Source organism: Pygocentrus nattereri, chromosome 9 (genome assembly GCF_015220715.1).
Source record: "Pygocentrus nattereri isolate fPygNat1 chromosome 9, fPygNat1.pri, whole genome shotgun sequence".
Lineage (NCBI taxonomy): Eukaryota > Metazoa > Chordata > Actinopteri > Characiformes > Serrasalmidae > Pygocentrus > Pygocentrus nattereri.
Genome location: NC_051219.1, coordinates 27,993,532 through 28,011,465, shown reverse-complemented (window position 1 = coordinate 28,011,465; position 17,934 = coordinate 27,993,532). Strand labels below are relative to the sequence as shown.

Genomic DNA, 17,934 nt, shown 5'->3' with positions numbered 1-17,934 from the left:
AGAGGGCAGCGGTGAGTAATGTGTGTTTATTTGATGTTTGTCAATAACACCTTTAGAGGGCAGCAGTGAGTAATGTTTGTTTATTTGATGTTTGTCAATAACACCTTTAGAGGGCAGCAGTGAGTAATGTTTGTTTATTTGATGTTTGTCAATAACACCTTTAGAGGGCAGCAGTGAGTAATGTTTGTTTATGTGATGTTTGTTAATAACACCTTTAGAGGGCAGCAGTGAGTAATGTGTGTTTATTTGATGTTTATAAATAACACCTTTAGAGGGCAGCGGTGAGTAATGTGTGTTTATTTGATGTTTATAAATAACACCTTTAGAGGGCAGCGGTGAGTAATGTGTGTTTATTTGATGTTTATAAATAACACCTTTAGAGGGCAGCGGTGAGTAATGTGTGTTTATTTGATGTTTATAAATAACACCTTTAGAGGGCAGCGGTGAGTAATGTGTGTTTATTTGATGTTTATAAATAACACCTTTAGAGGGCAGCGGTGAGTAATGTTTGTTTGATATTTATCAATAACAACAAAGCTCTGATTCAAACACCCAGAGAAAAGAGAAAAAAACAGTAACAAAGAGGCTGGGAAAAAGAAAGTAAGGGGTGGAGCAAGAAAATGAGAGATAGAGACAGAGAGACAAACAGAGTGAGCAATAACAAGAGAGAGAGAGAGGGAGAGAGAGAGAGAAGCACAAAGACTAGGAAAGAAAGAGAAAGAAGGAGGCAGAAAGAAAAGGGAAAAAATATGAAAAAGTGAGAGGCAGACAGAAAGAGAAAGAAAGGGGGGATGAAAGAAAGAAAGGGAAAGAGAGAAAGAAAAACTGACAGACACAGAGAAGTAAAGAGAGACATGCACAAAGTGAAAGAAAGAAAGTGAGAAAGAAAGAAAGAAAGAAAGAAAGAAAGAAAGAAAGAAAGAAAGGCCCAAAGAGAAGCAAATGTAAACAGAGAGACACTTTGACTGTGAAACCCCTTTAATCAACCACTGTCCACATAATAAGATCAGAACAAATTCAAAAACATGACAAAGAAGAAAAGACAAAAAGCAAAAAGCAGCTTAGCTTTAGTTACAAAGAGGTCAATTCACACATTTAACACAAACCCACGAGTTCATCCGCGCCGCGAAACAAACCACCCTCCGCCCCAAACAGCAAAATATAGTCCACATTGTCAACAAGGGTGTAATAGGTATATTCAACAAAGAGGAGAGAGAGAAGGGGGGGGGGGGGGCACAGAGATAAAGGGGAAAGGGGGAAGAGAGACTGTAATTTGGGCCGTTAAATAACGATTGAAAAATGAAAGGAGGGAAAAACGCAGTAAAATTATATCCCTCCACAGGAAAAAGACACAGTTTCCAAACATTCTGCTAGAACTATTTATAATGTAATTATAGGACTGGAGGGTCGCGGATGGTTTCTACCTCTGTGGAGGCAAGGGGCGGTGAAGTGGAGAGAGAGAGAGAGAGAGAGAGAGAGTGAGAGAGTGAGAGAGAGAGAGAGACCTAATTACACTAACAGGGTCAATCAATACAGCCCTGTTCTCTCCGCAGTCAGGGCTGGCTCTGTCTCTAGTTTAGTGTTAATCTGTTATTTTAACACAAACGCACAGAGAAAACTCTCAATGAGCTGAATCTGATCTAATTCTGGCATCATTTGAAACTGCACCGTAAAATATCTCCCGCTTCAGAGGTAAAACACTGCATCTTTGAGTAGTACAGGCTGTCAATCATAACTGACCATGAAGCACGATTAAAGAAGTAATATGGAACCTCTGGGCTGATAACAATAACCAGTGATTAAAAGACTGTTTTTTCCACTTATGACGCCTGTGTGTACCAATTCAGTTAAAATTCTGTCATAATTCTATTACTATGGTTTTACCTCTTTATCTCAGACAATTAATTTTTTTGCTACTGTATCTTTAAGACTGATGTATATAAATGAGTTCTGTTCTGATTGGCTGCCCTCTACTGCGTCTTGCTCATAAAACAGTCCGGCCTGAAACACTCCTTATAAGCTCAGCGTGAATGGGTGGGGCTAAATGCCTGTAGGATAAATAAGGGGGTTACGGCTGTCACGATCATGAAATTCCAACTGACGATCAATGGTCCATGAAATTTGCACACGTCATTGCTCAAGTCCAATTGTTTCCTCAAATCCGATCTCTCTTGACACGATGGTCCGCACTCATTTAGGTAAATGATTCATTAATGTGGACGAACCGCAAGTGCACATCCTAATTAGTAACGTCATGTAAATGAATCATGAGTCACGAGCATCATCTGCAAACTAACGAGCAGAACGAGCCTTTGCTGTGAAGATAATTAACTCTGAACAGCTCTCAGCCGTTCATTACTAGAGCGAGACAAATCTGATTTTTTGCCCTAACGTGACTCACATCTGGTGTCGTCAGGGCTGTGTGGACAACAAATCTGATCTTTTCAAATCCAGCCTGAGTCACTTTCATATGTGGTCCTACAACGGACACGTATCCAATTCGTGACCATGCGACCTTAATGCAAACGATCGGAATTCATGTGCTTTTTTCCACTGTGCACGCACCATCATTCAGCATGAGTAGCGCCAAACAGAAGTTAAAGCCTGTAAATAGTGGAAAAGCCGCTCATCTCACCTTTTTCGCCTTTGTCTCGCTCTAATAATGAAGCTGATCAGAGTTACTTATCTTCACAGCGAAGCTCATTCTTCCCGTTAGTTTGTTTGCTGATGATGCACGTGATGCACGAGATTCATTCACGTGACGTTGCTGAGTGCGCATGCGGGTCATTTCAGGACTCATGAACTCAGGACTCTCGCTGTCAGAGAGATCGGATTTGAGCAGTGAGGCTTGTAATGTGAACGTAGCTAAAATCGGATTTGAAAAGATCGCATTTGCATGTCCACACAGCTCTAAGATCTGGGTCACATTATGGCAAAAAATCAGATCTGTTCCACTTCAACCTGGTAATGGGAACGTAGCCTTAGGCTACATTTACCTGCTGTGTAAACGTAGCCTTTGATACTTGCCGAGTCTCCAGTGTAAACGTAGCCTTTTATACTAAACGTGTCTCCAGCTGTCGGGAAGGATCTGATCATGTGGTTGTCTTCGCAAGTTCAGCGAACTGGCTGGGGTGGTGGATCCACAGAGTTTCTCAGGTCATCATTTTATTGCAAATACAACAAATCGCTTCCTCCAGGCTTTGGGTTCTCCTTTTTCATTTGGCTTGAAACCGCCCACAGCGATGTTGTGTCTGGCTCCGCAACCAAGTCCAAAATCATGTCACCAACCAGTAACACACCAAGTGTATCTTGGCTGATCAGCAATATTTGGATTAAAATTTGGATTTTCCCTTCAAACAGTAATTAAGATGAATTGGTGCTCATTCAGTTATTTGTCACAATGAAAATGAAAATAATTCTTATTCTGTTTATTGGCCTTGAATTAAAATGACAGGAAAATGACCGCGGTCAGCGCAAATCATCATGGTTAGCTCAGACAATCACGATCAGGTGGTTGCGTAATAATCGCGACAGGTCTAAAGAGGTAAGCGTACTGAACGTCTAACTAGGCTCTATGAGGAGTCCTAGTATTAGGCTGCTTACTGTAGGCCTGATTTATTGGCTTTATGTGGCTGATGAAAAATAGTGTTCACTGGAATGACTTACATCATCTCTCTCTCTCTCTCTCTCTCTCTCTCTCTCTCTCTCTCTCTCTCTCTCAGCCTCTCTCTTTCTGTCACTGTTAACAAAGCAGTGGTGAATAAGAAGAGAGTAAAGAAGGAGGAGACACAACACAGAGCTGTTAAAGCAACAGGTTCAAATGTCACCTCAGTGACACAAACACAAACAACAACAAAAACAAACACAGCAACAATAGAAGCCTGTAGTTTAAACCTGTTTAGGAAAAGGACAACATGAGAACAGGCAGCAGTGTGAAAAAAGAGTTTTGGGGGGAGGGTAAGGGGCGATAAAGAGGAATAAAAGAAAAAAAAAGAGTGGGAAAGCAAAAGTTAGAGAACAGAACAGAAAGCACGAGAGAGGGAGAGAAGGTGAAAAATGGGAAAGAGAGAGAGAGGGGAGAGAGAGACAGAAAGAGAGAGAGCGAGTGAGGGAAATGGAAAGAAAGCTAATTGAGGGAGAGAAAGCAAGTAAAGGACAGAGAATCAGAGGATGAAAGAGAGAGAGACAGACTAGGGATGAAAAAGAGTGAGAGAGAGCAAGCAAGACAGGCAGACAAAGTGAGAGAGAGTGAAAGAGAGCAAGAGGGAAAGGCAGAGGGAGAAAGAATGTGAGTGAGCGAGAGAGATAAGGAGATAATATATATATATATATATATATATAGAGAGAGAGAGAGAGAGAGAGAGACAGAGAGAGAGAGAGAGAGAGAGAAAGAGAGCTGGTGCTGGGTAAATCAGCTCTATTTTAAGCCTGTGTCTAAGAGACGTCCAACAGATCAGATGAGAATACACAAAGACACACACACACACACCAGACGGCAGAGAGCAGTGAGTTCATTCCACACACTCTCACAGCCTATAGCATCCTTCTAACCTACTTTCTTTCTATTGATCCAATTAATCTTTGATATAAACAGTCAGAATCACCTCTATATTTCTGCATTATTATAGTCAGTTAAAGGGCTCATATCCTATTGTCTGTTATCTTATTTTCCCCCCGTCCATTCGCGACATTTGCATGTCTTACGTACCCAAAACCAGTGTAATTCATTTTTACTGCTGGCTATTTTCCAACCTCTCTTCATCCCTCTCGTTCATCCCATTAGCCACACTGATATGTAAATGACCTCTGTCCTGATTGGCTGTCTTGTATTGTGCCTCACTCAAAAAGTAGTCCAGGTTGAAACACTCTTTATAACTTCAATGTGAGATCTGAACTGCTGCAGGCTGAGCAGGAGGATATACATGAATGTGTTGGATTTTGTGATGTCACAAAAATATGGAAGCTTATTTCTGTCTGGTGGGAGTTTCTGACAAGGGCATGTCAAAATTTTAACTTTTTATCTAAAAAGTAATGACACGGCGGTGAAATTTTGATTATGTTGACGTTATCACTCATTATCTTGAGGTTTTGACTTCTATTCAAATAACCGTCAATTTCCTGATATTTTAACTTAGTTTGTCAAAATACTGACTTTCTCATTTCTGATTTTTTTTATTTGAAATTTTACCTTATTTTGTTGAAACTAGTTATGTCAGGATAATGGTCACTGGGCAGGGTGACCTTAGGCTCATGTACAGCAATCAGTCAATGCCTTCTATGGAGATTCTACTACGAAGGCATGTGTCAGTACAGTGTGATTCGTAATGCCATTGCATGCCATGTGGCAGACTAAGGTTTGATTCCTGATCTAGGAAAATGCACCAAACTGTACCAAACTGGCCCAATCCCATTTCACCCCTCACCCCTACCACTTAGCCCTAGCCCTCCGTTTTGCGAGTTCACCCCTAGGGGTAGGGTGTCTCAATTTTTGAATAGCTTCAACTTTATATCACCAAAGAAGTAGGGGTGGGCGATAGTCAATAATTGTCTTATCCCCCCTTTGAAGGCATATGATGCCCTAAATGTAACTAAACCCCAGCAGTGAGGTTGTTGAACTTCACCCTCCTCTGCTGTCACTGCAGACTGGCAGGGTCGCCTACAGAGCAGCGCTAGTAGCCGTTAATGAAGCAATGCTCTTTATATTTGAGGGTTATCTGATTTCGTAGGGGAGGATTTCAACCACCACCCCTGTAACTCAGTTCTAGAGGGCAAGGTGACACTCAAAAACAAGGGATAGATGTAAAAATAAGAAATGGGATTGAGCCTAAGATCATTGGGCAAGACTCCTAACGTTATATCCGCCTACATCTGTAACAAGGTTAAAACTGTAAGCCACTCTGGAGAAGAACTTCCACCAAATGTCATAAATGTAATGGTTGCACTTTAAGTAGCTGGACTTACTGATTAAAAAGCTGTCTAAATACTTTTGGACACAGTATAGTAACACTCTATTTGTTCCTAAAGACTGAAGGACCACCAGTGAGGAGAGAAAGAGAGAGTGAAGAAAAGAGAGAAAGTGTTGTGAATATTCATTCATGTGGCGGACAGAGTGCTGAAGTATTCAGATCACATTCTCAGTCCTAGAGGAACACGCGGTGGAGCATCCAAATCACATTTACTCCCCACCCGTCATCCATCATCTCTCCACACAAACCGCACAGCACAGCCACACTAAACTGCATGGCAACAATCTCACTCTCCCCTTCTCGCTCACTCTCTCACACTTTCTCCTTCTCTCTCTCACCTTTCTCTCTCTCTCTCCCTCCCCTTCTCGCTCACTCTTACACTTTCTCCTTTTCTCTCTCACCTTTCTCTCTCTCTCTCTCTCTCTCTCTCTCTCTCTCTCTCTCCCTCCCCTTCTCGCTCACTTACACTTTCTCCTTTTCTCTCACCCTCTCTCTCTCTCCCTCCCCTTTCTCGCTCACACTCTTACACTTTCTCTCTTCTTTTCTCTCTCACCCTTTTCTCTTGCTCTTACACTTTCTCTCTTTTCTCTCACCCTTTTCTCTCTCTCTCTCCCCCTTTTCGATTACTCTCTTATACTTTCTCTCTCACCCTTTCCTCTCTCTCCCCCTTGTCGCTCACTCTTACACTTTATCTCTCCATTTCTTTCTCACCCTTCTCTCTCTCCGCTTCTCGCTCACTGTCTTACACTTTCTCCTTTTCTCCCTCACCATTCTCTCTCTCTCTCTCCCCCTTCTCGCTCACCCTCTTACACTTTCTCTCTCCGTTTCTCTCACCATTTTCTCTCTCCCCTTACACTTTCTCTCTCCGTTTCTCTCACCATTTTCTCTCTCCCCTTACACGTTCTCTCTCCGTTTCTCTCTTACTCTTTTCTCTCTCTCCTTTTCTCTCACACCCTTTTCTCTCCCCTTCTTTCTCGCTCTCTTAGACTTTCTCTCCCCTTTTCTCTCCCTTTCTCTCACACCCTTCTCTCTCTCCCCTTACTTTCTCTCCTTTTCTCTCACCATTTTTTTTCTCCCCTTACTTTCTCTCCTTTACTCTCTCACCCTTTTCTGCCCCCCCGCTCACTCTCTTACACTTTCTCTCTCCTTTTCTCTCACCTTCTCTCTCTCTCCCTCCTTGTCACTCACTCTCGTACTCTCTCCTTTTCTCTCTCGCCCTTCTCTCTCTGTCTCTTACACTTTCTCCTTTTCTCTCTCACCCTTTTCTTTCTCCATCCTCTCGCTCACTCATTCTTACACTTTCTCTCTCCCTTTCTTTCTCTCCACTTTCTATCTGTTCCTCTCTCCTTTGTCTCTCTCCCTTTCCCCTTTCTTTCTATCTGCCTCTCTATCTCCCTTTCTGTCCCTCTCTTTTTCTTTCTCTCTCACTCTTTTCCATCTCTCCCTTCTCTTTTTCACTTTCTCTTTTCCTCAAAATGTTCTCTCTGTCTCTTTCTATCTCCCCTTCCTTTGCTCTTTCACTTTTCACTTTTCCTCTTCCTTTATCACTTTCTCTCAATTCTCTCCCCCTTTCTCTCTTCTTCCACCTTTCTTTCTTCCTCCTTATCTCTTGCTCTCTCTTTCTACATCAGACGTATTCTCTCACTTTCACTCCCTCTCATTTTTTCTCTAAAGTTCTCTCTCAACCCCTCTCTCTTCCTTCCTATTTCACAAGGTCTCCCCCTCCTTCTCTTACTCTCTCTCTGTCACTTTATTACTCCCTCCATCCCTATATCTTAATTTTTCTCACTCTCTCACACACAAATACCTTATGTAAATAATTGATCACAACAACAACAACAACAACAACAGCAGAAAGAACACTAATAATAACGTGTCCTGTCTCTGTCTCGTTCGGTTGGGCTCTGAGCTGGAGCTCTGTCTCCTGGAGAAGAGCTTAATTGAGCCGGAGAAGAAAAATCTCTAGCCGGAATCTGACGTGGAATCCATATACCACAACACTCTTTTCCTCTTCCTCATCAGCAAATCGCCCCTCTTCTCTATCTTTCTCTTTTTCAAGTTTCCCCTCATTTCTCCATCTTCTCCTCCTTACTCTGCTGGGTCTCCAGCTTCCAGGTACACCACAAGCCCCTATTCATTTACTTCCCAGTCCATTTCATCATTCTTGGTCTTGCCAATGGTTTGTTTGGGAGACATAAACTGATCGATACAGCAATAAACTATGACAGTTCCTCTTGTGGGATGTCATCAATACTATTAATGCCTATTCAAATTATATGCAAAGATCTGAGGATATATAAACGGAAAATGTACATTTATGCATTTGACAAGCACTCTAATGCAGAGTGATTTACAGTTTAATAACGTTATGGAGGTAAATGTAGTGTAAGGAGTCTTGTCCAAGAACTAGTATTGGTTTAGTGTTGTTTGCTTGCCGCCTGGGCAAGTGAATCAAACCTCAGTATGCTGCATGGAGAGTTACTCACTATGCTATACCAACCGCAACGCTGCACCTGTTTAAAGTAATTAGGTGTTTGAATAAGGCATGTGTAGTTTTGAGTTATAAAAAGTCCTCAAAGTGAATAATAATCGAATTTCTGCAGGTATCTGATTATTCAAATGGCCATGTAAACGCATATACATGTAATTCTGATATCGGGGTAAGGTCTAGAAATCTTTTTAGGAAATCCGATAAAGAGAGATGGCTTTTAGCTCAATAATTAGGTTTCTCCGTGCATGTAAACTGATTTTTTTTTCTCAGTCTGCACATGTCAAAAAAAAAAAAGCTGTGGTACCGCAAATAAGCAAGCAGCGCTGCCACGAGATGGCAACAAAACACTTTTGGAGCAACGTGGAAACCAACTACATGCTCGACGAAACGAGGAATATAAATATTATTCATCTTCTATATAGAACTGAATAGACCATTTACAACCATTTGTCACTGTATTTGCACACTGTGACACTGGACTTCTGCATTTAACCCATCCATGCAGTGAAACACCCACATACATGCACACTAGTGAACACACACACACTATAGGGCAGTAAGCACACTTGCCCAGAGCAGTGGGCAGCCCTATCCACAGCGCTCTGGGAGCAATTGGGGGGTTAGGTGCCTTGCTCAAGGGCACTTCACTCATAGACTGTCAGCCAAGGGGATCGAACCGACAGCCTTCCGGTCACAGGGCTGGTTCCCTAACCTCCAGCCCACGACTGCCCCTTCTTATGATGTATGTTCATATTTTCAGGTAAAGTGACGTGATATTTTTTTAAAAAGCTGCATGAAGTTCGAGTTTTACATTATGTCACGTCTTCTTCTGTGAGTTTATTGGCTGGTTGCAAAGCAGGACCCGAATTTCTGCCTGACTCATGTAGACCGAGAGTTTCACATCAGATTATTAAGTGCATGTAAAGCCACTCATTATTGCGATAAATATCATTGATACTGTGAGTCTCTAAAGAGCACTGACCAACTGCACTGTGTCTGTTTCACCTACCAAACCTCAGAAAAACTAATTATCATGATGCATGTCATTTATCATGAAAATGTCCAAGTATTGTGATGTCATACATTTTGGCATATTTTTTGCCACCCTTACAGCAAAAACATCAGACTAGCATCTTTCAAATTAAAAGCCTGGCCACAGCTTTGGGTTTTAAAGCAAACATCTTACATGAGAAATGCTCTTAGCTTGTTACGTTAAATGTGAAGCTTTGTGTTCTGTAAGTTGTGAAATTTAATGATATACATTACTGACTCACACAATCTGCCTTTGGCCAATTTATTATGCTGATTTCGGTCGATTTGCGTTGCAATTTTATGCAGCACATTGTGAGGCATGTAAGTACACAAGAGCTGTATTTGAAAGCTGCTGCTACACCTATAATGTTGTTTGCATAAATATACATAAATGTTTGTGCTAAATAGCCAGTTGCCTCTTATTACTCATGTTTCACTTTATTTGATTCATGTTATTTAAATTGGACACCATTTTTCATGTATGCATTTAAAATGCCAATCTGGCTCATTGAAGATCGAATAATCTCTTTTCTTGATCTATAATGAGCCAAACTAGCACTGGAAATGGGCCAAAACAGTACTGGAAATGTGCTAGTGGGTTTCATGTGGTCACTGAGCCCATACTGTATAGGGTTTGGGGGGAAAAAAACAATAATACTGGCCAACAAAATTATGCAGCAGCTAATTTGGCTGGACAGAAATCAGAATCAGAATCAGCCATAATAATTTACATGAATTAATGTGTATTTTTCCTCTTTTTCCTTGCAGTTAACCAGATATCTGTTCAGTAACTCTTATAAATACTTATGAATATCAAAATTAGTCTCAACACACATCCCTAGCATTGTGAGTGCCACTCCTGCTGGTTTGTGCCACAATAAGATATGCCTGCTGGCGCCTATCGGACGTGTTTTTGTGAGCCTGGGAGGGGAAAACATTAGCAAGCATAAGGGTCTCCTATCAAGTCCTTCAGCCTGTTCCATTTGAATCCCTCTTTTCGCTCCCTCTTTTCTTTCCATCCACGTTTATCACTATCCTCCCTTCTTTCAGCCCAGAAAACAGAATGTGGAGAGCAGCCATCGCCTCAGACGGCCCCACAGCACTCTCATAAAGACGTCTCGGAGCTAAACTGCGTTCAGGAGAGCAGTTTTCCTCCCTGTTTGCCGTAACGGTGCCGTGGCTGCTGATAGAGAGCTGATAGAGGCATTTACTGAGCCCAGACAGAGCTGTGTAGAAGCGAGACCATGATATTATGCAAACGAAGGATGACTTTCATCTACTGCTCAGGAGCTAGCGCGCTCTCTCTCTCTCTCTCTCGCTTTCTCGCTTTCTTTCAATTCAATTTAGTAAGCTTTATCAGCATGACCATATTTAGCTTCCGTACTGCCAAAGCAGCACCGAAAGAATAACTAACATTAAGAGATTTAAGAACTGTATAGTTTCAATTTAAGAAAAAAGAGGATTTGGTCTGAAATGATCACAGTATGTAAGTGTGAGCACCAATTTAGGGAAATGTAGAGAACAGAAAAAAATACATAAAGCTATTTCACATGGCATGGCATTTTGAAATTATGTGAGATAGCTTTGGGTGATGAGGGATGGTTGTTGAAGTAGTACATACAGTATCTCACAAAAATGAGTACACCCCTCACATTTCTGCACATACTTTATTATGTCTCTTCATGGGACAACACTACAGAAATGAAAACTGGATATAAATTAAAGTAGTCAGTGTACAGCTTGTATAGATTTACTGTGCTCTGAAAATAATTCAACACACAGCCATTAATGTCTAAATAGCTCTTACTTTTTGTTGAAAATTTCATCCTGAACGGACCAACAGAAATGCTCCAAAATAGCTTGGAATACACTCTAGTCACATTAACTTAAAAGTAAATAACATATTTGGCCTCTCCTGTAAATGTACCATTTTGGAGATGCAGCTTTTCTTTGGACAGAAATGAAATACACATTTTAAGTATCCTAACAGAGTGAGCTTTCCCATAGAACGTCTACCAATTCTTAGTAGGATGAATGGGAATTGTCGGGACTCCCACAGGACCACCACAGAGCAGTGCTGCTGGTGTTTTTAAATATCTCAATGTCACTGCTGGTCTGAGAACAGTCCACCAACCAAAAATAAATAGCCAACAGCATCCTGTGGGCAGCATCCTGTGACCACTGATGAAGGACTAGAGGATAACCAACACAAACTGTGCAGCAGCAGATGAGCTATCGTCTCTGACTTTACATCTACAAGGTGGACTGAAAAGGTAGGAGTGTCTAATGGAGTGGACAGTGAGTGGACACAGTGTTTAAAAACTCCAGCAGCACTGCTGTGTCTGATCCACTTGTACCAGCCCAACACACACTAACACAACAACACCACATCAGTGTTACTGCAGTGCTGAGAATGAACCACCACCCAAATAGTACCTGCTCTGTGGTGGACCTGTGGGGTTCCTGACCACTGAAGAACAGGGTGAAAGGGGGCTAATAAAGTGTTCCTATATGATCAGCAACAAAATAGACAATGAGTGGAGAAAAAAGAAGATGGTTTTGATTTTATGACTGACTGGTGTGTGTAAACACATACACACACACACACCTCCATATCTGTCTCTCTCTCAGCTAGGACACTAACCGCGGAGACGATGACAACACCTTAAAACAATTAGCCTAGCCTGAGCTGTCACAGTCGCTCTGACAATACAGTGCAGAATCAAAGAGCAGGGGTGTGTGTGTGTGTGTGTGTGTGTGTGTGTGTGTGTGTGTGTGTGTGTGCGCGTGCACGCTGCCCTCCTTGTTAACTCGCCCACATTCTGTTCAATTGCCAGAATGGAGCCCTCCCTCGTCCTGTTTGATCAGTAATAAAGGAAAACATGAGAGAGCCAAATCACTCCTCTCCTCCTTCACCCTCCGGATCCTCTTCATTCCTTTATTTCTCCTTTCTCTCTCCCTCACTCCCTTTCTCCTTCTCTTTTTCCTAAAGGAGAGCAAGTAATTATGGCACCATGCTGGAAAAAACTCTCCATTCCTCTTGCCAGCCTCTCTCTCTCTCTCTCTCTCACTCTGCTATCCTTCTCCTCTCTGTCTCAACCCCCCCTAAACCCCCCTCTCCTGCTGTCTCTTCCCCTCCCCCTGCTCCTTCTCTATCCCTCGGTGTTTCTGGCACTCGCTCCCTCTCACACACTTTCCTCTCTCTATCCATTTTGTTTTCATTCTTTCTTTCTGTCACTTTCCCCACTTCCCTCTCTTTTTCTCTTTACCTCCCTATCATTCTTTCTCTTCCCATCTCTCCATTCCATTTCTTTTTTCTTTCCCTCCCTCATTCTTTCCTTTCTCTTACTCTCACTCCCTCTCATCGCTCTGCTCCTTTTTTCTTTCTGTCCATCTCCTCCTCTTTCTCTTTTTCTTTCTATTTTCCATCTCCTTCTCTCTCTCCCTCTCATTTTCTCTCTCTGCCTCTCTTGCCTTTTGCTATCTCTCTCTCTCTCTCTCCTGCATGCAGTCCTGCACGCATCCCTGACTGCACTACACATGGACGTGTGTGTGTGATGGGCGTTCCTCCGCAGCTCCTCCTTCCTCCTGCGGGGTCAAAAGTTTACCGTGGTTTTAATTTCACCTTTCCTCAGCCAATCACAACACAGCAGCGGCTGCCGGCGAACTTTAGCCCACTCGCGAATTAAAATGACGACGATCTACTGCTAGCCTGCCCCCCCCCCCCTCTCCCTCTCTCCCTCTCTCTCTCTCTCTCTCTCTCTCCCTCTCTCTCGCCTGATTTCTTTCTCCTCTCCACCCCCCCTTTCTTTCCCTTCCTTGCCCGGGTGCGTATTTTCTCTCTTCTCCTTTTCCTCTTTCTTAGCCGGTCTATCGTAAAGTCTCTCATTTAGCACATGGTTAAGAAAACCGGAAAAAAATAAGGGACATTATTTTATTATTCAAAATCATTTTATTCCACATTTCCTTTGATATAAATGAGATGGAGAGGGACAGAGAGAAAGGTAGAGAGAGGGGGGGGGCAGGGAGAGAGAAAAACCAACAATCCCCTTGAGAGAACACTGCAGACTCTCAATCTGCATCTATCTGCATTCCGTTCTCATTATTTATGAAAAATGCACAGTGCACACAATCCCAGCCATTAATCAATAACCCCCCACCGCCTCCACCCCGCATATGCATATAAAGCCCAGGCCTGACAAAGGGGTGAGCTGAATTAATCATCGATTACAGAGGAATCAGTAAAGCCAGGAGAGAGAGAGAGAAATAAAAAGCTTATATATTATATTAAAATTATAATATAATATAGTACCTAGTTAACTGAAGCACTGACCAACACTTGTGGTATTTCCAAACGAGTATTCAAATATTTGCTCTAAAATGTCTCGCTAACATTCAAGGTTCGTTAAAAAATCATTGGCTCCTGAGTGGCGCAACCGTCTAAGCGTTGGCCCTATCATCAGGAGATCCCGAGTTCGATCCCTGGCGATGCTACAGCCGTCTCTAGCCGGGGGTCCAAGAGAGCACAATGGGCCTCGCTCTCTCTCCCGCCCCCCATCACTCAACGCGATGCTAGTCAGCACATGCGTCTGTTAGCTGACGTAACAGATCTGGCAGTGGCACTTTCCTCTGAGCGCGGTCGGCTGTCCCGTGACGTTGTGTGAGCGGAAGTTCGAAAAGAAGCGGTGGCTGGTTTCACAGGTCTCAGAGGAAGCCTGTGTAAGCTTTCACCCTCCTAGCATTGGTAGTACTGGGGGAGTCCTAAGTAGCGGATGGAATTGGAAACGACTAAATTGGGGAGAAAATCAGGTAAAAAAAATTTTGAAAAATGAAATTTCACCAATTTACATTACATTAACAGCATTTGGCTGACGCTCTTATCCAGAGCGACTTACAATTTGATCATTTTACACAATTGGCCTGACTGCATGTCTTTTGGACTGTGGGAGGAAACCGGAGAACCGGGAGGAAACCCACACAGACACGGGGAGAACATGCAAACTCCACACAGAGAGGACCCCGGTCGCCCGGCCGGGGAATCGAACCCAGGCCCTCCTTGCTGTGAGGCGACAGTGCTACCCACCACGCCACCGTGCCACCATAATTTTTCAAAATTTCTGCATAATAATTTCTGCAGTAAAAGAGAAAGCTATTCAGAGATATGAAATGGAACACACAACTGGTGGTGACAAGAACCAGGAGCCACCATGTCCACAACACAAATATAGTCATTTCATTTACTATCCGAAGCCACCAGTGAACCTGCATGCATCTATGAGTTATTATAGATGATGCTAATGATGGTGAAATAATGATAAATGTGAAAAACTCTTTTCTTTGGGGGCTATTTTGCCTTACGCCCTGCATGTACCTCCACCATGAATTACTTCTAGAAAATGCTTTTTAGGCCAAAATCATATCTCAAAACAATGTCTCAGGCATCAGGCTGTGTATTCAAAACCACTTCATGTGGCAACTTTTTCCAGACGTCTGGTTTATATAACACACACACACACACACACATACATATATCTATATCTATATATATATATATATATATATATATATATCTATATATATATATATATATATATATATATATAAAACTTTATAATTATAAATATATGGCTAAAATGCTAAAATTATTAGGTTTACCACAGTGATCTACATTGACAACACTTTAAAATATTTTTAAAACAAAGATTTGTTTGGGACAGTAGAAATTTGGTTTCGGGACAGTGAACTTTCAGGTCACATGCCCAACTGGTCAAGTTGGAAAAAAAGTTAATACTGAACCCTGCAAACCAAACCAAATAAATTTGTTTACAGCGCAACAACTAAATTATGCAGAAATATGGAAAAATTGGTGGAATTCCCCTTTAAGAACCGGAATTGGTGGAATATCCCAATGAAAATTATTGCAGTTTCACTGATGCAAAGCATCTCTATTTGTAACTCCACAGCCTAAACCTTCACTTTAAAACAAGCCTTTGTTTATCCCATTTCCATTGTTACTATAAAGCTAATTTCAGCCGGTGTCTTTTCAGTGTTATCCCACTGCTTATTACCTGAAACTGAGAAACTGGGTGGAAAGTGCAGCTTCTAAGCCTTTAATCCACACCACACACGTGTCTGTTGCTATACGAGGACACACTTTATTATCAACTGAATTTGATGAAAAGCTATTGCTGTGTGAAGTTTTGTTTTGCAGAAATAAAAACATCCTTTCCTTTTGTCTGTGCTCATCACTGTCTGACAACCGCACTCAAACCTGTCTGATACAGAATGTAAATCAAACTTCAATGTATTCACTATGCAAGTAACTATAAACTATGTAATTACACTTAATTGTGTAATGTAAATTAACCTAATATCAAAATGACAATAATAGCAACAACAACTCATGACTTCCAAGGTTTAATCTTTCTTCTGCACACAAATCACTTCAGGAATCTGAAGGACGTGGTTAAGCGCTCCCAAACCTTCAGCTGCCAAAATAAAGAGCTCCTTAGCACCTAACCTGAGGGAGAAGGGCTAGACCAGTGGCTCCAGTTTCAACTCCAGCTTGGATTACAAAGTTAATTGCCTGGTGAAGAACAGTTCGATTTAAACAATGTCAACTGCAACCGACCCCCCCTGCCACTCTTCACAGCAGGTTTCCTCCAGTCCCAGACGTGCTGTATAACCATGCCCCCCCCTTCCCCCACCTTCGCTTCCTGATCCCATACATCCTGAGAGAAGTTTACACCATGAGGGCAATTAGCACCATTGTGTCAGTTACCCTGCGCACTGAGTTTGTTCAAATGGACAAAAGTATGTAGCATAACTACAAATAGCAGCACTATAATAGTAACAACAAAGCCTCAATTTTGTCCATAATACACAGATAACAGTTTATCACACAGTGTCAAAAACCACCTATGCAAGTCTTTTAGAGATTACTTAATAACGCGACACTTTGAGGGGAGTACATAATGATTTCGGCATGCAGTCAGTACCAGGCTTGTGGGTGGCTATAAGCTTCCATTATTTGTTAAAGAAGCATTACAAGTGAAATTACTTGTGAAAGAAGCATGATGTTGCGGGTAAACTGATTTGGACAATATCAGTTTTACATGGGGAGGAAGGGTAATATAGTTTTACCACAGGCCATCTGTAATGTTTGTGACTCATTCACACAGGATAGGAAATCTACAGGGATGGGAGTGGCTACTCGTTTTAGACTCTGCCTTCATACTCAAGAGTTCCGTATGTAATAAATACACAAGTAGAAAAAAAGTTTTAATATTTAATTTAGCCTAATTTCATGTACCCTAGCCATTAGCGAAGGACCGATACCACTGTTTCCCCCCACGATACTGATACTAAATAAGAATCCTAGTCCTTGTATTTATACAGTTATATATATTTTTATATATTGGTCAAATCTGTGCCCTGTGTCATGTTTGCTTATGTCTAATTTTTTTCCCAACAATATGTCTTTCTACTGTAACACTGTAATTTCCCTTTGGGATCTTTGTACATGTTGGATTTTTATATATACATATACATTTTATACATATACAGTATATGTATATACATATATATACATATATCCACACACACACACACACACACACACACACACACACACACACACACACATATATATATATATATATATATATACATACATACATACATATACACACACACACACACACACACACACTCAAACACACACTGCTTGAACAATGACTTCACGACAGGCAATCTTAGTATAAATTACAACTTCATTTACGCTCCTCTGTTACACCAAAAAGGCTCCATACACAGTTCAGTCGCTTACGAGTAGAAAACATGTCCACCTATTAGTTTGTTATTTTATCATTTTGCTGACTTAAGTCAATGCAGTGTGTCAATAGCTCAGGAATTTCAACGTATCTACAGAAAATCTAACCTTTTCTGTGATTTTACATGGTTTAGGGTTAAAACTTTGCAATTTTACATTTTAATGTCCTGCACTCAAGGCAGAATCTATACATCGCTGCTGTCGGAACAAAACCTTGTATCTCAATTTTTGTCCTTTTTCAGTTTTTGGCCCAATTTAAAAATACCTGTGGCTCTTTACATTGTGTGTAAATTTAATGATAAATGGACCAAAAGACACACCCCAAAATTACTCAGAAAAAACTGTTTTTTTCCTTCTGTAAAGTTACCATTATTCTGGAGGTTTTGTTCCAACAACAGCAATATATTCTCTGACTTTGTCTTATATATAGACAAATATGTATAATACAAGTACAAAAAACACAAAAACATCTTTCCCTCACGTTATAATGGGATAATTATAGACATGGTAAGTTACAGGAGATAAACAAAACCTTGTTTATAACCTGGTTATTTGTACAGTTCATTTTACATTATGTAAAACGACTGATGGTGGATTCAGATGGGACTAAAATC

At 41.4% G+C, this 17,934-nt stretch overlaps 1 protein-coding gene across 4 annotated transcripts in view; it reads right to left on the bottom strand.

The window, feature by feature from the left end:
* Window positions 1-17,934, bottom strand: part of LOC108427772 (nuclear receptor coactivator 3) — a 132,436-nt gene that overhangs the window by 90,980 nt on the left and 23,522 nt on the right. The gene's annotated exons all lie outside the window — the stretch shown is intronic.